We start from the raw sequence: 23,647 nt of genomic DNA, 5'->3' as shown, positions 1-23,647 counted from the left end.
GTGCCCCACGGTGAGCTCGCCGCGCCGCTCTGCCCGTTGCCCCTCCGCTCTCTACTGCCTTCACCAATGCACCACACAGGTCGGCTCCATCTACTAGTTGGCTCACACTACAGGCGCAGCGCCCATGGCCAGGAGGAGGGCGAGGAGGCTCCCGTAAGAAGAGCTGTGTTGCTTCTCGCCGTGTTGAGGCTGTTGGGCTGCGCAACGGCTGAGAAAAGCCTGGCGACTCTCACAACACACGGTGGTTCTTCTTCCACGGGCTGATGCAAACACGGCGAGAAGAAAAGGCTATCGAGGGCTGATCAAGCACGCGGCGGCATTGATTTTCGCTGACAGAATAACAACAGCCGTGGCGGACGTTAATGGCGGCGGTTGAAAAAGAAGTGGTAAATAAATATCGCTGGCTGTTGACCGCCAGCGTGGCATATCTGCCACGCAGGCGCCAAATGGGCAACCAGCCCGATATGTAGTGTGAGCCCACGCATAACAACATACAATATATATATAAATGATCATGGCCTCCAACGAGTCTGTATATAACAGCTTCCAACGAGTCTGTATATAACATACAATATATATATAAATGATCATGGCCTCCAACGAGTCTGTATATAACAGCTTCCATATACGGGAAAGACAGAGAGAGCTAGCAGTTCTACGCTAATAAGATTTAAGGGAATTTGACGACGCACTCATGCATGGCATGATGATGACGAGAACTTTTCATTTAAAAAAAAGAGAAAAAACAAACATGATTTGAACGAGAATAACAAGGAGAATTAAGAAAAGCTGTCTTCTTACTGATGCGTAGTCCCGACTCCCCCAGCCACAGCTAGGAGAAAGCACAGAAGAAGTAAGATGTGAGCAGGCGATCAGAATCAGGCAGCTATAATAAATAATGGCTAATTAGCTTCAGAAGGAGAATATAGTCCTCGGTACCTTTTATTATAACTCCCCAAGTTTTTTAGGTGAGTACCCGGTCTAATATTTCCGTCTAGATGTAGTTTGTCGGCCATGTCTCCGTTTGGCGCCCTAGCGCGGCGTGCGATTAGGAAACGAAGGTGGTTATGAATATATAATTATTCACAAGAAGAGCGAAGCCTGAAGGTGAAGAAGGTACAGAGAGAGACAGGGAGAAATTATTATTAGTATTATTTAAAAGCTGATTCATTGAAAGAACAAGTGATAGCTTTCAAATTGGACGCGGTCTCCAAAAAAGAAAAGAAAAAGAAAGACATGTAAATTGGATGAGAACCGCTTCACAGTGATTTAGCGTATAACTTCATGAGCTACGAGCAGGCTTTAAATTTGGCACCTAAGTCTAGGTGCCATAGAAAATCTAGTGGCACTTTTGCCATCAACCATGGGTGCCAAAATGTCACCTTTGGCTAAAATTTTGAGTGCCCCTTTTCATAACAAACCACTTTACTTTGAGTAATGAAAACATATTAGTTTTGTAAGTGCATTAAGCTTTCACAATTCAATAGACGTCTTCTCATCACACAAAATACATTATAGCAAGAGAATTTTTAAAGGCATCATAAATTATTGAAGACTTTCAAAACTTTCAAGTTATTGAAGATTTTCCATATTTATTATGCATTGTGTACTATATTATATATATTTACTATATTATATATATTATATAGGATATATACCCGTGGTCACTTAGACCCCCAAGGCTAGGTGCCATTGGGCACTTCCCTTGTTTTTTCAAAGTGCCACGTTGGCACTTTTACCAGAAAATGGAGGTGCCATTTGGCACTTGAAATTGTGAAAGGCTCCCGTACGGGTGCCAAATTTAAAGCCTGGCTACGAGTGGTTTTTACGAGTAGCCAACACCGGTTTTGAATAACCCTTAATGCTGCTTAATTATTTAAGAGAAAGAATCAAGGACGAGGCACTGATTGAGATATCCAAGTCTAGTGGCTCAATACGTGGCCCCCAAAGTTGACAAGACAAACAGTGGTTTATGGTCATGTCTTGAAAACTTTAGAAACCTCGAGCGTGTGTGTATTTGGAAAATGGCATTTTGCATTCATCACAAATAAGCTCCTAAATTACGTAATAATCACAAATTAAGCTCCCTACTAAATTCCTCGTTGTAGCCCTTGTGCTTAATCGGCTCATTAACAAGTGTTTGTAGCTTTTGTACTCCTCGGAAGGGAGTTGAAACTTGAGAGCCTTCCAAGCATAGAAGTGAAAACTCTATGATTCACTTATATCATCAACAATAACTATTTGTTCCAGAAAAACAAACACTAAGATGGCAACCCAAATCTACACAACATGTGAAATATGTTCTATTGCTTATCCATTGTCAAAATAGACTATATACTAATGTTATACGAAATCTTTACATTGACTTTGATGAGCAACCATCAAGTATTCTAGCTTTGGTGGCACTCCAATCTCTATATGGGTCTCAGAGAGTGTCTCTTGAAATAATGAATTACACATATATTTTAGTCAGTGAGATGTTTCTTTGTATCCCATGCCTCTAATTAATATCTCATTCAAGTGTTGCTCTATTGTTGACTCCAAAATCAGTTATTTTTTGCATAAAAAACAAAGAAGTACTTTGCTAATTGCTTTAGTAGCACTCACTAATCAAGCTCAAAATTGTTCATTACAGGCTAGATTTGTACTTGTCTTTGTGGTGTTGTCTGATCATTATTAGAGGTCGGAGCTTGTCTTTGTGGAGTTGCCTCATTATTATTAGAGGTCGAAGCTTGGCTTCAAAGTTGTCTTATTAATATTAGAGGTTATTCAGATTTGAATCCTCTTCCAAAACCTCTTTTAACCTCTTCCTCTTCCAAAACCTCATTTAACCTCTTCAAGGAAAAGGTACATTCAGTGAGCTACTTGGTTCAAAATTTTCATCTTTCCCAAAGAAAACAAAACCTCATTAGTGGGCCGTGGTCGGTGGGGGGCGCATTCTCGATACGCGGGCAACGATCGTGTCTATGCAGTGTAACCGCCCTTGTTGTATACATGTCTATCACACCACCTACAGTACTATATATGGACATGGTTGCTATGAGCTAAGCCATCCAATGCTTGTGAGTATCCACCCCCTTCTAAACCTTGTACATACTCCATCCAGAGTCTATCTAGATCACCATCTAAGCTCTACTTGAGAGCACACGGGGGGACAGCACCATCACTTGCACTTTAGTATAATCAGAATTTTAAATTCTCTCCATTGTGTATCTATTGTACTTTTTATTGTGCTTTGTCTTGATATCTCTTTCCGCTATACCATATTCTTATATGGTATCAGAGCTTAGGTTCTCTTAGCAGGAATAGTGCATAAAGTTTAGTCTTTCTTTGCATAGAACCCTAGGAGTGATGGCTTCTGCTGTGCTACTGCTGCTGCACCAGTCTTGCACATTTGTTCACCTACCTTCACGGAAGGCAAGATTGATGGGATGAACTATACTCTTTGGAAATTCAAAATTAATGCCATTCTAGACTCTTATGTGAGCTCCTAGAAACTATTCTGGGAATGGATTTAGCCCCAGGGAAGTCTCAACCCCAACAATCCTACAAACATGCTTCCGCTAGATGCTACACTTCTTCGAGCAGCATGGAGAAGGCGCAATGCTGATGCACTTTGTGCCATCGTCACACTAGCGTAAGTGATTCTGTTCTCACACTGATTCAACATACTACCAAGGCTATAGAGGCTTGGATCATACTGAGAAATCAGTATGAGAATCGTAATCAGACTAGGATTTTGAACCTAGAGAATTAGCTTGTTGCTGAAAAGTTTGCTAAAGGAGAAGCTTATCTTGAGGATCCAAAATCTGCAAGATCAAATGGCTGTTGTAGGGATTACACACACTAGTGAGCAGTTGGCATCCTGGAGGTGCATCCAGATTCTTCAACAGCAGTATGATGGCTTGGCTACATCACTATACACTCAGGTTAGAGTACCATCTTTATCATTTGAATAATTTAGTGCTATGCTACTTGAAGACTCGTGATGGTAGTGATGCTGCATTTTCGGCCAATGCTAAAGGCAAAGGCACGACATCTTCTGATTAGAAGAAGAAGAAGAAGTTTCAAGGGAGCTGTGATTACTATGACAAGAAGGATCACACTGTCCAAGACTATAGAAAGAAGCAGGTTAATGAGAAGAACGGTACCTTGAAGTCTTCATGGAAGGGAAAGGAGTCAGTTAACAATGTCGAGACCAAGATTGAACATTGAAGAGGTATGTTTATCTGCTCAGGCTCAAGTTGATGATTCATGGATTTTGGATAGAGGGATATAGTTCCTCGAAGCCTCTACAGAAACCCATCAGTGTTGTTGGGAATAATGCTAAATGTCCAACCGAAGGGTCTGGAACCATATCTTTTATGGCAGCTATAGGTGAAGAGAAGAAGCTATCAAACGTGCTCTATGTACCCAGATAAAGAGAAATCCACTATCAGTTTTGCTGCGATGACGGATCGTGGGCTTGAAGTACGCTTCAAGAAAATTGAAGCTGAAATTATAGATACTATTGTGTTGGCAAGGTAGGTGGCAAAGGAGTAAGGCGCAACAATCTCTATGAGCTGAGTGCCCTTACAGTGTCTGCTGTGCAGATAAGAGAATAAGCAAGCTTTGGCACGAGCGATTTGGTAACATTGGATTTGCCGTGCTAAAGGAGATGCAAAAAAAGGGTATGGTACTAATTTGCTTGCATTTTTAGAATTGCAGGAACCATGTGAAGCTTGTATGATGGGCAAGCAACAATGCAAGGCATTTCCATAGGAAAGCAACAATCAAGCAAAGACTCCTCTAGACCTAGTACATGCTGATCTTTGTGGTAAAATGTCTACTATTACATTAGGGGGATCTTCTTACTTTATGGCATTAGTCGATGATTATAGTAGGAAGATGTGGATTTATTTCCTTCGGGATAATGCTAAAGCTTTTGGCAAGTTCAAACAGTGGCATAGGCTTGTGGAAAATGAGACTAGAAAGAAGGCAAAGAAGTTTTGTACAGATCGAGGAGGAGAATTCCTTTCAACGAAATTTAACAACTATTGCAAGGAGAATGGCATCAAGTGCCAACTCAACACTGCTTACACACCTCAATAAAATGGTGTTTTAGAATGCCACAATCGAACTGTCACATGGACATGGCTCGATGCATATTGAAGGCAAAGGGTTTGCCCAATACATTTTAGACTGAAGCAATCAACACAGAAGTTTATGTCCTCAATTGGAGCTACACAAAGGCACTTAAGGATGTTGCACCTCAAGAGGCCTACTCTGGTAAGAAACCTTCGATTTCTCATTTCAAAACATTTGTCTATGAATGTTATGTGCATATTCCAGATGCATCCAGGACCAAGCTAGATGCCAAAAGCAAAAAGTGTATCTTTCTTGGATATAGTCAAAGGCATATTGGCTCTATGATACAGAGGCAAAGAATATTGTGGCCAGCTCCTCTGATGTGGTATTTGCAGAATAGTCACACTCAGTGGAGGAAGGAGGTCCATTCACAATTGTTTAGATATTAGTACTAATATTGGAGACTTTACTAATTTAGAACCACACAGCCATTTTTTCTTCCATCCTTTGAGCGCTCTTATTAGCCTTGTGGAAAATCTAGTACTTTAGTTCCAGGCATCCAATTTTCTTGTATCCTTTGAGCACTCTGAATAGTCCCATGGAACCTTTTTTCTCCATAGCATAACCAGATGCATTTCTCTGCCTTTGGATCTAACTTTTTTCTAACTTCATTAGGAACATGTACATATGCAATACTGTGTACATGGCCTCTAAAAGGTTCTGTACAAGGCATTACCAAACAATACTCACTCAACACCATTCAGAGCACAAACTCTGATTTATCACGACAGCATAATGATTGCACAAACATCAAGAAAGACATGATAAACGCTGAGCAAAGACATAACAGAACTTCTTCTTCATTTATTAGAGCGATCAAAATCATCGTATTCCCTAGATGCAACTATCAGGGAATAACCACTCGGTTCAGATCCCAAAGGGTACATCCACATGTAACTAACCCCCAAGCCCTTTGACTAAGGTCTAAGAATTACATAAGAAATCCCTAACACTTGGCACGGCCTGGTGGCTAGATTTTTCCCAAAAATTTGACCTGAACCCATCAATCCCTGATCAGCAAAATCTGATTTCTGCAGTAGACCTCTGATCATATAAAGAGAGTGTCTAGAACAAAATGAAATTTCCCTAAAAAGAAAATGCCTAGTGTTTCTCTGTTTTTTGTTTTTTTTGTTTTTTTTAACTAGTGTTGAAAAACACTGTGGTAAACATTCCGAGCATCACTATGCCTGACCCAATTGGTCAGTTTCAACTACAAGCTGTACCACCTCAGCCTCCAATTGAGCAATGCGCTTCAAATTCACCTCTTGCTCCATTGTGTTCACAACTCCTTTGAGGTTCTGATATGGCTTGAAAACAAACTGCCCATTTCTTTCTCTGATCTCTTTCCATATCACTGATCCCTGCTTAATCATTTCTGATTTGATTCTCCCCACATCTGCTTCAGAGACCAGAACACCTCCTACAGACAGTTCTTCATGCTCACTTAATATTTGCTCCTTCATCTGTTCTAAGGGTTCCAATCTATTTAAAAGCATCCTATTCTCTATTTCAAGATCCACCTATCTTGCAAGAAATCTTTGCATCTCTGACTCTACACTATCCTTCAAAGATGTTGTCCATTCTTCAAACAACTTCAGAGACAATCTATTCTTAACCAACTGACTAGTCTGTTCAGAGATCTCCTTGGCTGAAGAAACTTTCAACTCAGCCATGTCAGCCTTCAGAGCTTTGATCTGATTCTGTAACATTTCAACTTCTTGAGCTTTTTCTACAAGCATTAGTCTAAGTTGATCATTAGCCTTTTGCAACTGCTCTTCCACATAGGCTCTATTTTGATATTCCCTAATCTTTTCAACTTGCTCTGCAGACAAAACTTCCTCAAAAATACAAGAGTATCTCCCACATTTTCTGTAGTGACAGTCCAAGACTGCTCTGAACCGGATTTTGCTGCCAACGGAGTCACCTTCGAAGACATCCCTTGCACCTTCAATAGGTCATATCTTTTGATGCCTCCTACCACATGTTCCTTTTCAATCAACTGTATCTTCTTCCCCAACTTGGTTTGAGAAGGAGTCAGAGATTGCCCTATCCCAGAGACTTTTGCTCCTAAAAATGGTTCATCATCTTCATCTATCCCAGACTGCAACACAGAAGTTGTAGCCTCTTCCAAACTATAACTTGCCTCCAAGAGACACCCTACTATTTTCTGCTCCTCCTCTGTCAACTCTCTATCCCTAAGTATCCTCTTCAAAGTCAAAGCCAATGTATGTGAAGAAAGTCTAGGGTCCACAGGCTTTGCAGGTATAACTGTTTGAAAAGAGTTATAATCAAATAAGGCCTTAAGGAAAGGGCCAAGCCTGCTCTTACTAACTGCTCTCCTTTTATCCTTCTCTCCCACTTCAATCGTAATCCTTTGATGTACCACAGTGGCCCAATCCACATCCACTCCTGCCTCTGCGCAGCTAAAGGGGTATAATATTCCTTTGACATGTAGTCAACCTTCTGAAGTAAAAGAACACGCTCCATAAACCATCGCAATTGTTGCTTCCTGGCGGCCTCTACGATCTTCAAATGATAATAATGTTTGGAGCCCATAGGGTTCCCAAATTCTCTCTCCATATCCTCATCAGAAACTAAATTCAAAGCTTCCCAACCTGGGTTAACAGGTAAGTCAAATACCTGAGAAATCAGAGGTGGGGTTACCCTTGTACCTCCTTTGAGTACTCCCTCTGTCTTTTTCAGCAGAGCTAGCTGTGTGGGAGCATAGATATTGTCTTGCCACTCAGCCCAGGCTAACTTTGCATATCCGATCAACCCAATTAAAGTAAGCCACTGAACATTTGCGTTATTCTCCAAATCCATGCTATACTTGAAGGGTGCAAAGTTCTCCATCAGGCTACCCACAGCAGTAGAAATATCCTTCGTAGAAGTCTCCTCCTCTTGTCCTGTCTCTTCAGAATCCGAGCTAAAACACTGCTCCACTTCTTTGCTTGGTGCTGAATGCTCTCGTAGGGACCGTCGAACTGATGTGGTCTCCACCTTAGGTCACCCTTGCTGCATAGCCTACTTACCCTTCACCATGGCCAACCTCTGCCTAATAGTATTCAGAGCAAGAAGGTCTGGCCTAGTGGTAGAACTACGGGGCATGTGAGCAGGGGAATAAGGAGAACAAAGAGAAAAAGAATGAGGCGCACAGCACACAGCACAATGAGGCTTCTGGAATGGACGCCTCTGAAAAGTAGATGTCTCCTCACGCAATCTCCTCTTCCATGCACTGCTAGAACGGGCTGGATGAATTCATGCATGCCGTCCCCTCACTGCTACGGATTTATAGGGGTTCTCATGCATCACGTCGACCATTACCGCAAATAATGTCGGACAAAAAGTTAAATCAAGCCAATTGACAGCCGACTCGTGCGAAATATATTCCCCACCGTTCCAATTGAAAAATCCATACGGACTCTGATCCACACACAAGCTCTGAATTTCCTCTGTTCTCTGATCTTTTGCTCCGCCCTCATCTGAACATGTACTCTGAACTACAGAGGGGGAGTGCCCACCAGAAATGGCTTAAGTCTAAACCCATTCACCCCCTTTGGTACCAATGTTCCAAAGGCATCTGAAAGCATGAAGGTTCCTTGCCCCAAGTCTTTTTCAATTCTGTAGGGCCCAATGTACCTGAGTCTCAACTTCCATGGGTGTGGCCCTAACTTGGAATTGTAAAGCATGACCCAATCTCCCACTTTGAAGACTTTGAACTTGACATTCCTATTTACCCAAGCTTGTCTCGTTTTTTGAATGATCTTTAAAACATAAGCACTCATTGCTCTCTCTTCCTCCAACTGATTCAGATTGAGCTGTCTATAGATCAGAGATTCTCTGAGTGGAAGTCTGCTTTCTGCAGCAACTCTCAAGCTAGGCACCACAAACTCCATGGGTACTACTGCTTCTAACCCATAAACAAGCCTAAAAGGAGTCATTCCAGTGGTTACTTTAAAGGCTGTTCGAAATGACCATAAAGCTGAGTCCAATTTCATATCCCAATCAGACTTGTTGTCCTGAATAATCTTCTTAATGATTTAAAGTAGGATTTTGTTTGAACTCTCAACCTATCCATTTGCCTGAGGATGATAGGGAGTGGACTTCTTATGCAAAATCATATGGGTTTGAGTCAGCTCTCTAATCACATCATTCAAGAAGTGTGTTCCTTGATCATTGACAAGAATTTGGCCACACTAGCTGCTTTATTGTCTCTGAAAGCCACTGCTTCCACCCATTTAGTACAGTAATCTGTAGCCACTAGAATGTAACTCTTACCTGTCTTGCTCTTTGGCTTGATAGGACCCACAAAATCTAATCCCCATTTCTAAAATGGATCTAGAGGTAGCACAGGGTGGTCTGGCATCCTATCTTTAGAATTGGGTTGGCCCACTTGCTGACAAACCAAACATTCCTTGGCATATGTGTGAGCATCCTTCAAAAGTGTTGGCCACCATAGACCTGATTGTAAAATCTTCTTTCTTGTTATTTCCCCTGAGAAGTGACCTCCAAACAACCCTGCATGTGCCTCTTATCTATCCTCTTTCTATACAATGCTCCTGCAATGACTAAAAATGGCTTGTTTTTTAGCACAAACTTCCTTTTCTGATCCACACTCATCTCTTCCGGTAGCAATCCATCAGTGAGAAACAACAACATTTGATCATAAAAGGAGTCAGAGCTCCAGCTCTGAACAACAAACAGATCAGAGTCAGGGAAATAATCATTAACTCTTGTAGCATCCTCCTTACTTTCAAGTCTGCTTAAATAATCAGCCACAGCATGCTGATTCCCTGCAGTATGTACTATCACAAAGTCAAATTCTTGCAACAACAACATCCATCTTGCTAACCTTCCTGTCAACTATGGGTGTGAATGTAATGATGATTCCTAAAAGGGGGATGAGAATGTAATGATACCCAACAATGGAAGCATCACAATGTGTGAAATACAAAGGAGCATAGAATGCCACATTATTAACGATATATTACTACATTTACACTTTCTAGCATTGACTATGGTATCAATAAAGATATTGGTGTCCTCTATCCTACCTATGTTCCCTTATATGGGCCCTACCATGCATCCTTAAATGGGTGTTTCCCATGTACAACATTGTATCCATGTATTCACCCAAAATTGTACGGTTTTGATAGCTATCATTAAGCTCAAAAATCTTCAAGTACACATTTCCAGAAAACTCCACATGAACATGGACATGCTTTCAAATTAAACATTTTATTTTTAATAAAAGAGTACACCCACCCACCCCCCCCTCTCTCTCTCTCTCTCTCTCTCTCTCTCTCTCTCTCTCTCTCTACATATGTGTGTGTGTGTGCATTTGCAAAATGAGAGACAGAGAGAATATATATATATATATATATGTTTGTGTGTGTGTGTGTGTGTGTGTGTGTGAGCATGTGGAAAGAGAGAGAGAGAGATAGAAAACATATACAAGTGAGTGTGTGTGCAAGATGACATTCTTTCAAGCTCTCTACTCCATCATCAATCAAAGTCAGCTTTCACATAGGCAGAAAACTCCTTCTTCAATAGCCTGCTTCAGCTCTTGCCTGAGTTGCTCTCTAGCGTTGAAGCGGTAGAATCGCCTTGCCTCATCCCCTTACAATTTTGCAAGCCATCTTCACTACCTTGTGAATCCCTTGTGAATCCAATGTCTGTCTACCCTCATCCCCTTCTTTCTTCAATTACAATTTTTCAAGTCATCCCCTTACAATTTTGCAAGCCATCCCACTGAAGAAACCAATAATCAAAGTCTTCATGTAAAAGTGTCATCAACTCAAAGGAAAAAATCAATCACAATCACACATTATTCTTTGTAGACAAGCTAACAAGACATTTCAATTATCTTTCTCAAATGAATTATAGTGCTCATAACTTTGATTTGCTTATCCCTTAACTCTTCAAGAGCTTCACATTGATAATAGTCATGCTATTGTGCGATCATTTCCTTCCATTACATAAAACATATTATTTGAAAGGAATTGTAATTCTTCACTCATTTTCGCCCATAAGGTTCCCAATACACCAATTGAATTCACAATTACACACAAATAACCTTGATTAATGAGCATAATTAGGCATCATCAAGAGAATAATGTGCCTATACATTTGCGAAATTGAAGTTCCTTGGTGCTCAAAAGCACAAATTGAATGGAGAATTTTGTTTTTTTGTCACAAAATTAAATATAAAAACACAACAAAATGAACAAATTGATGTAAAATTAAGCAAAAATTGACAAATTGGGGTAAAATTAAGCATGAAATACCTGAACAAAACAAGAGTTGAACATGATCTTGTCAAAACAAAGATAAGATTTCCATTGTGGGGTTTGTTAGTCTTTTCCAACTTGTTACAAAGTTGTTAGTAGCTTCATTAGTGAGAATCAAAGAAAGAATAGGAATACTACGAAGGGAACATGTTACTCTAGTTGCCCACAACCCATAGAGAAGCTCAAGGGTCCAACTCCAACAAAAAGATGAAGCCATTTTTCCCAACTCTTGTGATGGAAATCATATATGTGTGCCAAAGACAATGCTACAGGCTCAAGTGTTATATCAAAGTAACCGTGTCATCTCAATACCTAAGCAAGGGGCTTCATTTTCCAATGTAATTGACAAATATTTAGAGGATCTCCATAAAATATGGAAAAAGGACAAACCAGTAATAGTAACCATATTAGAGTACCATAAGAAACTTGCAGCCCAAGAGTAAAAGACGTAATACATGGATATGCTCCGTAGGAAGGGTGAGGTTCCCATTTTGGGTATACAAGAACCTGTAACCAAAAAAGTTACAACACCATAAAAACCTTCCCCAAGAAGAGTAAGGAGCCCATTCTATATTTAATGGATACACAAGAACTTGAAATCTAAAAAGTTACCATGATAATAAGATCCAAGTAAATGGTCTTTAACATCAAGGTAAGTTATAAGGCAGGTGGTTACAATATAACCTTGCAACAAGAAAAAGAAAAGGCAATTGAAGGAGATCGATGATGCCTAAACATGCTCTCTCTCAATAGGGAAGGATGAAATCCCTACTGTAGAGATTGTAGTCTCTCAAATTGTAGTCTTGGATCTCTCAAATTTCGGCTTCGACAAAAATGGGGTGGATCACACTGAAAACATTGCCAACTTTGCCAAGGATGTGTCGTCAAGTCCTTTTGAATCAAAGACCTTTCTTCTTAATTTATCCCCAATAAAATGATTCAATATATTCAATACCCACCACACAAAAAAATACAGCTTTAATGGTTGATTTATTTAATCTAGAATTGAAACCAAATAAAGGATCCCTCCAAAACATTCTCAAAAGACTTTGTTTAAACCTAAATTTTATTATATTCCACCACAAAATTACTTTTCTATCTTGTCATACTACAATTTATGTGGCTTCTTCTCCTCTCTTGCTCTATAGGTCCTCTTGAGAGGAATAATTACCCTCGCCTACTTTAGTTACTTTTAAAGAACTGTTTGGTATTTCACGTGTAAGCGTGGAAAGTTAGAAAAGAAAACCACCAAGAATTTGTCAACTTCAAAAACTAGCAAAAAAATTTCAAAAACCACCAAGAATTTATCAACTTCAAAAACTACCAAAAAAAAACATACTTGATATACAAGCTTAGCCATGTAGCCCCTAATAAGAGGATATAATGGTTGTGCCTCTACTAAGAGGATACAATGGATGCACACCTTTTCTTTCTAATAAGAGGATATAATGGTTTTGCCTCTACTAAGAGGATATGATGGATGCACACCTTTTCTTAGCCATGTAGCCCCTAATAAGAGGATGTAATGGTTGTGCCTCTACTAAGAGGATGCAATGGTTGTGCATCTACTAAGAGGATACCATGGATGCACACCTTTTCTTTCTAATATTATTAATGATATCCACATCTACAAGTGACAACTCTTTCAGTATTATGATGCATCTACCCTATAGATGTTATGAGTGTTGATAAGCTCATCTCTACTAGATGGCAAAACAAAAGCATGCTTATTCAACATATTCCTTTTTTTAAAGGAACCAATAATTAAAGTGTTCACGTAAAAGTGTCATCAACTCAAAGGAAAAAATCAATCACAATCACACATTCTTCTTTGTAGACAAGCTATTATATAAGACATTTCAATTATCTTTTTCAAATGAATTATATAGTTCTCATAACTTTGATTTGCTTATCCCTAAACTCTTCAAAAGCTTCACATCCATAATCATGCTAATGTGCGATCATTTCCTTCCATTACATAAAACATATTATTTGAAAGGAAATGTAATTCTTTAGTCATTTCCACCTCCCTCTGAAACTCTTTTTCATTTACATCTTTTGCCACCACCAAAGATTCTTCATTTTCTTATGCAATGACACTACAAAAGTGCCCTTCTGTCGTACTACATATTCTTTTGATTGAAGTATTATTTTCAGTGAGTTGACATCTGGACTTAACCCCCTAACCTTTGAATCAACGTACACAAGGGTATCCGTAGACAATCGCGAGTGTAGAATCCTAGATAAAGGCATCCTTGGGCAATCATAAGAGTGTAGGATCCTACATCTAGAAATCACATCCTAGCCTTTTTATTTTGCAATTCATCCCCACCACCTTGTGAAACCAATGTTTATGTCACTTCACATGAATGACACCCTCTCCACCATAATAGTATCCTTGGACAATCATAAGTGTGTAGGATCCTACATCTAGAAATCACATCCCACTCTTATAATTTTGCAATTCATCCCCACTACCTTGTCAAGTCAATGTCTATGTCTCTTCACATGAATGGTACCCTCTCCCTCATAACCACATTGTTCCTCATGATATCACCTTGACGTTTTATAGTCCCACATATGATTTTTCTCCTTGCTCTAGAGTAAACACTAGTACGTAGGGCTCTTTTTTTATGAGCCCCTCTCTTTGATGTGTACTTTCCTATACCCATCCCTTTACTTCTTCCACCTCCAAGAGTCTTGCACTTCCTCCGTACACCTGGCTTACAATATATTATTTTGCAAATCTTTAAACAATTCAAGAATCTATTCAAATAAAGTGAGGAAAATAAAAAATTTCATAATAACATTATGAAATATGATTTTTAAATGTGAGCAAGATTTACACCCATCAAGTACTATCTCGAAAAGGACATTCCTCCTAAAATCAAATATGCCTTCAAAGAACATAATAAAATTAGTACTTGTGCTTGGAATTACAAGCACGCTTATTGATTCATGCTTGTTGATTTGGGCTCTAAATTGCAACACCACGTACTACAAAAGAACACAGTAGTGTGCCAACAGCTGAAACCCTCCCATCAGGCTTGATAGAAGAGCTTGACCAGATGAGTCTACCCAAAGACACCCCCTAGCCCTAAGCAAGATATGACACGGAATGATGGAGCCTTTTAAAGATTCAAGTATCATTACAAAGATGGAACACATGAAACACTTGCATACTCACACAATTCTATTGAGATTTTTTTTTTCGTATTTCTATCCTCTCTTACTTTAAGGATTCTATTTTGTTCCTCTCTTTCTTTGGAAAGGAGTTAACCAAACCTAGAGTAATATGGAGAAAGAGACCGAAGTATAATTTCTCCTAGTAGGGTATATATTTGTCTCAAAGTGAAGCTTTTTAGTGTTGTGTTCACGAATTCAAGAATGCCCATAGTGGATGGAAGAGCTTGAACTTTTATATGTTGCTTCTAAATGTTGATATTAGATTAAAAGTTATACAATACAACAAAATCCTAAGAACTGTGTTTTGAGTAAAATGCTGCACGGTGTCAAAGTAATATGAGATATAACCTAACTACAAGGAAATGACAATCAAGCTTGGGTTACTAGAATTTGCGTGGGCAACTAGTTGTGTGCACGCAACGGCATTAAGCAGCGGCGTACCAAGGCGGGTTGCCTTCCTCCTCCTTGGGGTTCTGGGCAGTGTCCTCGTTGGGCTCTCAGGCACTGCCCAGAGGCCCTTAGCATTCTTGCGCAGGCCCTTGTTCTTATCCTGCCACCAGAAAGACGGAATGCCATAGCCGTCAACGAGGACCGAGGTGTGCTTGTTGATGCGTGCCAGGTCCTGCCATGGGGGACGAAACCTGCTTCTTTGCCAGCGCCTGGGTAGCCGTCTACCATGTGCAGGTAGACCTCGCGATTGTGAAGGAAGTGCAGGTTCTTGGTAGGCTTGAGAAAGGGCGAGCGGTTGTTATCCAGTAGGAGTTCTGTGCAGATGTGGAAATAGGTCCACCGCATGTCGTCGAGAATCGGCCTAACTAGGCGTGGTTGTTTTTGTTGCCGAGGATGCCAGGAACTTTGGGCACGATATCGTTGTCATTAACCACGCGCAGCATCTTGACACCCAGCGCATGAAAGTGGTCCTTGAAGGCGACGCGAGGGCAGCCAAAGACAAAGGCAGCGATAGGCGCAGCCACCATATTCTCGCCAACGTCTTCGGCTTGAGGTACGCCAGTGTTGGGAGCGGTTTGGCTACTGTGCTGTGGGCGCATGCAATAGAGGTTTTCGCCCGAAAGGGCCAGGTCGCTGACGGTGGCGAGTGTTCCCCCGAGGCTGTGGCCAGTCACCGTGATACTGAGCTCTGTAGAGATCTAGCAGCCTTCGGATCTCTTGCCTTAGCTGCTCTCTGGCGCTAAAGCGGTTCAAACGGGAACCCTCCAGGGTGGAGGTGTAGAGGCTGAGGAAGCCGCACTCCGCTTTCACGGCGGTGTGAATGTCCAAGTCTATTTTTTCTTCCTCCACATCCTCTTGCAGGGCATGGCGATGAAGCCACTCAGCGGTGTGGTGGCCATGGTGCTCATGCAGATGAGTGCGGCGGGCGTCGGCTGTAGCTATGTCATCCTTGTGGGCGTTGTCGTTCCGCAGTCGGGGCGCCACGGCCACCAACACGTCGCGGAAGTCCTCCGCCCACTCTAGGTGACCGTCCCCCGCCAGCACACCACAATGTCTCGCCGTCCCAGTCTGGCAACTTCCTCGGCTGAGGTGCAGACAGCGACGTAGCCCATCCAGTTGCACTGTCTTTCCTCTGATCCGTCGGGGAAGAACATCACCCCTGGGAAGGAGAACTCTGACGTCGCGTACAGGTACTTGGTGACTTGGTAGCCGCAGTCCGCCATGTCCAGCTCCTGGAAAAGCTTGGCCCGCCTGAACTTGCACCGGCCGTAGTGTGTGGACTCGGGATCGGAATCGAACCTGTCGTAGCACACCTGCGTGAGATCCCCATACCGTATGATCTCCTCTCTCAAGGCGTCGTCCATCACCAAGGAGCCAGTCACTGGCTCCTTGGATCTCTCTTCACTTGTGAGCAATCTTGGGCCGTCGTGGTAACGTCGTGGCCTGACTCTGATTGAAGGAGGAGTAATTGGTGCAAGGAGCTGGGAGCCATTTTGCAGGGAGAGAAAGAGAGTTAAAGATAAGGCCCTGGAGGGACCGGCGCAATTACTAGTTAAAGAGCGAAACTTGGGAGATGACAGGGCCCTGAGAGCCACTTTGGCAATCAGTAGTTTACTAGACTTGGGGGAACTAGTAGTTATGGAGACGAGGGTTGAATCTTAACTGCAGCGTTTGATGCGAATTCTGCTGGTGCTCCGTTCGGCATATTTATGGAGCCACACGAGGGTGGTGTCACAACATGCCCATCAACCTGCGCACGTTCACCACCAGGCCTTCAAATTGAAGCCCAGGTGTCCTCGGCCATCTCAGGCTTCAAAGGAAGCTTCCAAAAAATAGCTCAACCGTCATTTTGAAGCCCAAGAATTTCTACAAAGCGTCAAACGAAGCCTAAACCATGAGTCCTAGGCATCCCAAGTATATGTATATATGTATATATGTATATGTATATGTATATGTATATGTATATATATATATATATATATATATATATATATAAAAGTGGTGGTGGTCGTGAGATTTTTCAATTTCTTCTTAAGTTTTTTTTTGTGAATTTCCATGTATCATGAACTTGTTGTTTTTATCTCGTTGTTTTAATATTTTTACAAATTTGAGTGAAGCCTTGGAATACTTTGGGAAGCTTCATAGGAAGCCTAGAATAAGTACATAGGGAGTCTGTCATGAGAATATATTTTAAGTCCTCTAGAAAAATATTATTTATCCCCTCTTGAGTAATCTGGGGACGCCTAGATTACTCTTGCGTCATGCCGGCTAGGTTAATATCGTGGGTGACACCACTATAAATATTAATACGTGTGGAATATGACGTATGTTTGAGGCCACCTATGATTATTTCAGTTAGGTTTGTATGGCAGGGTGATTCCTGGGGTACTTACGCCTGGTAGTCATGAGTTGTTGATGATTTGTGCCTGTTTAATATTTGTGAGATTAATTTAATAATTAATTGGGCTTATATTTTCAGGTGATGAAGACTATGGGAATTGAAGAGTTTACTTTGGAAGAAATGTCTTGGATCATCACATTTCATTTTTGGCAAGCATAGTAGCTTGTAATCTTATTGAATGATTTTTCCATTTTGAACTTTAGGAAAGATACATTTATTTTTGTGGAATTTATTAAAGCCTATGGCTTTACCCTAGTCCCAATTTGACACTCTATTTTTGTTAAAGAAGAGTGCCGTGCTCTCTAAAAAGCACATCTTGTATTTTGGGGGCTATGGCCTAATTTTGGTGAAAAGGAAAGCTAATAAAGAAATACTCTTGTGTGGGGAGAGGCCACGCACAAGAGGGGGGAAGATTGCACCCAATATGGTCTTTTTGGAGCTAAGTATTTTTGTTTAAGTGTTTAATTTTTCTATTGATTTGATTTAGTTGAAGCTTAAAAGCAATGGTTTTTATGATTGAATTAATTCTCTACTTTCCACAATCAATTCCTAGAATAAGATTCCGGTTGCAGTGGTATTAGAGCTTGGGCTAGGAGATTTGTGGAGAAGGTAGGAAAGGGCTTCAACTTCTCAAAAATCAAGAAAGTGCAGGAATTTATCTAGTGGACAGAAGGGTGTTTTGCAGGTCTTTACCCAAAGGTCAAAGATTCAAAACTAGATCTACTCTCAAACCCACTCACCACCTTGCAAAACCATCCCTCTTTATCAAAAAGCGGTTTTTCCAAATACTCTGTGAAATCAAAATCTGACCGTATGGATGAAATCCTCATAGCCAAAAACCTCACGGGTAATTCTCAGAAATCAGAAAGCTTCAAGGTTGAGCAAACCCATAATGGATGGAGCAGATAAATCCATGCAAAAGCCATCTTATAATTCTCAATAAACTTTTGGCGCAAGAGGCGCACGGCGGCAGCCTGCCGACCGGCGCAAAAGCGTGGAGAGAAGGAGAAAAAAAATTATTACCACAAGCTTAATCAAGCTTAATCATCTCTCTAATCCTTCTCTTACTTTTCCCAATCCCCATGCAAGTCACATCACTCCTTTTTCAACCTCTACTTTTTCCTATTTTCAAATTTGAGGAGAAATTCAAAGGTTTTCCAATTCTGAAAATTTCTGGGTGCAGAAAAGTGATTTACAGGTTTTAAAAACCTTCAAAATTGCCTAGAAAAGGCCAAAAAATTCCGAAATCACTTCTGAAAAATTCTGAAAATTTCAGAAAAAATATTACAGAGTTTGGGCAAGGTTTACATGACTGTTTCAGTAGGTTTCAAAGTGCAGAAAAATTATTTCATCAACAATTCGACTAGCCCAAGACTCTTGAATCACGCGGAATCGTTCGGGATTTGTTTGAGGCGACGAGAATTCAATTTAGCCATTGAACAACGTCTTGTTCAGCTTCAATCAAGATCGAATTGCGGGAGAAAAACAAGATAAGTACTCATTTTTGCTTTATTTATTTACATCAAATAAAGTAAAATTTTATTTATCTACATCATTTGCACAAGCACTATGGCCGATTTGCCTATCTTGCTATCAATTCAAGAGCAACTTCTTTCTTTACAACATCAAATTGTAGAAGAAAGAGAGAAGCGTATTGAATTGGAGAGACAGCTCTCGAATCGTAGACGCAAGCATGACTCTTCGCTATCTTTTGATGACGAAGATGACACTATTCAAAGGGCTGTAAATGCTACATTGCAAGCACAAAGGTCACAAAAAGAATCCAAGATTAGTCGGAAAGCTTTCACATTTCAAAATTATGATAGAAAGAAAGATGCTAGGGTCATTTTAGCTTGGCTTAGTCAACTAGATGACTATTTTTCTGGAGAAAAATTTTCGGAGAATGATAAGATTAAATGTGCAGTCAATCATATGGTAGACAGTGCAGCTTTATGGTGGAGTGTAATTAAGCAAGGTCGTGACAAGCCAGATTCTTGGAAAAGATTTCAACGGCTAGTTAAAAAGCACTTTTTACCCTCACAATTCAAGTCCAAAGTTAGGCACCAATGGGACACTTTGTATCAATTGGAAAAGGAAACTATGTCACAGTATGTAGAAAAGTTCTGGAATACTTTATTACAGGTGCAGGTTGTGGATAGAGTTAGTGAGAAGGATCAAAAAAGGAAGTTCATATCGGGCCTTAGATCTACCATTAGGGCCGATGTGAATATGTTTCGACCTCATTCACTATCTTCTGCAATATCTTTGGCAACTAATTCAGAACGTAAAAATGGTTTTCCTAAAGAGATTAAAGCACATGAGGGTACTTCTTCTAAACCATTTACTAAATCTTTTTATGCTTCAAAGAAGATGTATAAACTAGGTTATGACAAAGGCAAGGACGAGGCTAAAGGCAACCTGAGTACCAATAAGAAAGTCAATGGTGGCAAATCGAAGACATCTCCTATCAAATGTTTCAAGTGCCACAAAGAAGGTCACATAGCACCGAATTGTCCGGAGCGTACCAAGAATTCATCACTAGCAGCAGCAGCGCGAGTCAACATGATTGAAGAAGACGACAATGAAGAAGAATCATTCAAGCAAGAGGGTAATTCTGATCCAGATTACTCAGAACAAGAAGGTAAACCTCATGTTCATTCTTTGCTTAAAATAAAAGGAACAATAAATGGACATGAAGTTCTTATTTTGCATGATGATGGTAGTACACATGATTTCATTTCTGAAAAGGTACTTAGAGCATTAAATCTTCATTCTTCACCTACGCACTATAAAGTCAAAGCAGCATTTACTGGAACAAAGTATAATTGCATGCAAGTAGTGAAAGATTTGGATTTATGCATCAAACCTTTAACAGAAAAGAGGGATTTCTTAGTTGCACCTTTACAAGGGGTAGATATAATTTTGGGTATGCCTTGGAGACACAAATACAGTCCTATTATAGACTATGACACTCATAGTATTTCTCTAAGGAAGGACAATGAAAATATTATCCTCCAGTGTCAAGTCAAAGGAGAAATGAGTCCTTTGTTGAGTCACACTCAAGCAAAGAGAGCTCTAAGAAAAAGAGACAAGACTTATATGGTATGGGTTAACCAGCTTGATGCTGAGTTGGACACATCCAAAAGACCAAAGTTTGATTCTTTTATCTCCAAATTTAGTGACTGTTTCATGGAAGATCTGCCTCCAGGATTACCTAAGTCTAGGCCAGAGGATCATAGTATTGACTTATTGCCTGGAAATTCCCCGCCTTGTAAAGCTCCCTATAGAGTCAACAATTTAGAGCAAAGAAAAATCCAAAGCCAAATAGAAGACTTGCTAGAGAGAGGCCTTATTTGACCTAGTAGTTCACCTTTTGGAGCTCCAGTACTTCTTGTTAAGAAGAAGAACGGAACTTACCGAATGTGTGTAGACTATCGTGCATTGAATAAGATTACTGTCAAGAACAGATATCCTATTCCTAGGGTAGATGATCTTCTTGATAAGCTTAGAGGATCAAAGGTCTTTAGTAAGATTGACCTAAAGTCTGGGTATCATCAAGTCCGTATGACTCAATCTGACATTTTCAAGACAGCTTTTAGAACCCAAACTGGTCATTATGAGTTTTTGGTTATGCCATTTGGTTTGACCAATGCTCCAGCTACTTTCAGCTGTATGATGAATCGTATATTCCTTAAGTTTCAAAGTTTTGTTATAGTGTTCTTTGATGACATTCTTGTTTTCAGCAAGGATCGACAAGAACATGAACAACACTTGGAACAAGTGTTCAATCTTTTGAGAGAAAATGAATTGTATGTCAATCCTGAAAAGAGTTCTTTCTTTCAAGAGGAGATTGAATACTTAGGTCATATAGTATCGGCTGAAGGGATTCGTGTAGATCCTAAGAAAATTGAATGTATTGCTTCTTGGCCTACGCCTAGAAACATACATGATCTTAGATCTTTTCTTGGCTTATGTAGTTATTATAGGAAGTTCGTCAAGAATTTTCCTTGTATTGCCAATCCTTTGACTGAACTCCTTAAGAAAGCTACAAATTTCAATTGGACTGATAAGCAAGATAAATCTTTTGCAACACTCAAGAATGCTTTAACACAAGCACCAGTTCTAACACTACCTGATTTTCAAAGACCATTCTTTATAGTAGTGACTGATGCTAGTGGCAAAGGATTTGGAGCTGTTCTTATGCAAGACAACCATCCTATTGCATATCAAAGTAGAAAGCTTAAGCCTGCAGAGCAAAATTATAGCACTTATGACAAGGAATTAGCAGCAGTAGTGCATGCTTTGAAAATCTAGAAGCATTACCTAATGGGCTCTGAATTTCTTATCAAGACAGACCAACAAAGCATTAGGCATTTGCTTACGCAACCTCTTATTTCAGATAGAGATTGAAGCAGCCGACCAATATGTTAGAGACTTTGATCGCATTCTATCTGAAGTGCGTGATTGTATTCAAAGAGCTCAAGAGAAGTATACATCTCAAGCAAATAGGAAGCGCAAAGATTTTTCATTTCAAGAAGGTGATTATGTACTTTTGAGAATTGAAAAGCGTCGATTAAAGAGTGTGGAAAAATTCCCTGCAGTGAAGCTAGCGCCTAGATATTATGGGCCATTTAAAATCCTCAAAAAGATTAATGACGTGGCCTATAGACTAGAGCTTCCATCTAATTAGAATATCCACAATTCTTTTCATATTCATCTCTTGAAACCTTTTCGAGGAACACTTCCTACTCACCCAACATATGAGGAACCACCTCTTATTGAAGGAGAGGAAGAAGTATTAGTTCCTGATGCTATCATTGACCAAGAGATAACAACAACAAGGACAGGTAATCAATACTTCAAGTATCTTTTGACTTTTAAGAATCATCCACAAGAAGATGCTAAATGGATGCAAACTCAAGCAAGAGGGATGTCATGAGAATATATTTTAAGTCCTCTAGAAAAATATTATTTATCCCCTCTTGAGTAATTTGGGGACGCCTAGATTACTCTTGCGTCATGCCGGCTAGGTTAATATCGTGGGTGACACCACTATAAATATTAATACGTGCGGTATATGACGTATGTTTGAGGCCACCTATGATTATTTCAGTTAGGTTTGTATCGCAGGGTGATTCCTGGGGTACTTACGCCTGGTAGTCATGAGTTGGTGATGATTTGTGCCTGTTTAATATTTGTGGGATTAATTTAATAATTAATTGGGCTTATATTTTCAGGTGATGAAGACTATGGGAATTGAAGAGTTTACTTTGGAAGAAATGTCTTGGATCATCACATTTCATTTTTGGCAAGCATAGTAGCTTGTAATCTTATTGAATGATTTTTCCATTTTGAACTTTAGGAAAGATACATTTATTTTTGTGGAATTTATTAAAGCCTATGGCTTTACCCTAGTCCCAATTTGACACTCTATTTTTGTTAAAGAAGAGTGTCGTGCTCTCTAAAAAAGCACATCTTGTATTTTGGGGGCTATGGCCTAATTTTGGTGAAAAGGAAAGCTAATAAAGAAATACTCTTGTGTGGGGAGAGGCCACGCACAAGAGGGGGGAAGATTGCACCCAATATGGTCTTTTTGGAGCTAAGTATTTTTATTTAAGTGTTTAATTTTTCTATTGATTTGATTTAGTTGAAGCTTACAAGCAATGGTTTTTATGATTGAATTAATTCTCTACTTTCCACAATCAATTCCTAGAATAAGATTCCGGTTGGAGAGTCACAGTCCTTGTGCTGTGGGGAGTCAATTTTAAGGCCTGTTCACCACGCGTTCGTGTTGTTTGTAAAGCAATTTGCTTCAACGTTGAAATCAACTGAGGTGACCTCAGTTGATGACCAAGGCCATATATATATATATATACTGTCTAACGCAAACCTTTGACCCGCACCTGGCAATCAATACCTCATTTACTATGCTTCGAAGTATTACTTAAAACGTTGCATATTTATAAAATAAACAAACATGGTGTGCCCTTTCAGTGGGTCCTTAAAGGTTATACATCCACATAAAAGGATTGTCACCTGTTTGTGCATGGTCTCCTCAAAAGGTTGTGCAGTATCCACACTGTCACCTTTGGAGATATGGTGTCCACTCTTAAATAATCTACGTCAAAGGTTGTGCATCCATAGTAAAGGATTGCTATTAAAAAAAAAACATGGTGTGCCCTTTAGAATCACT

General features: G+C 40.1%; 1 pseudogene; it reads right to left on the bottom strand.

The window, feature by feature from the left end:
- Positions 1-15,418: 15,418 nt before the first annotated feature.
- Positions 15,419-16,488, bottom strand: LOC147605903 (phospholipase A1-Igamma1, chloroplastic pseudogene; annotated as a pseudogene).
- Positions 16,489-23,647: the final 7,159 nt, after the last annotated feature.

Source organism: Cibotium barometz, chromosome 58, assembly GCF_041138505.1.
Source record: "Cibotium barometz isolate CiBa-2024 chromosome 58, ASM4113850v1, whole genome shotgun sequence".
Lineage (NCBI taxonomy): Eukaryota > Viridiplantae > Streptophyta > Polypodiopsida > Cyatheales > Cibotiaceae > Cibotium > Cibotium barometz.
Note: the sequence above shows the minus strand (reverse complement) of the source record. Positions and strands in the feature narration are given on the sequence as shown.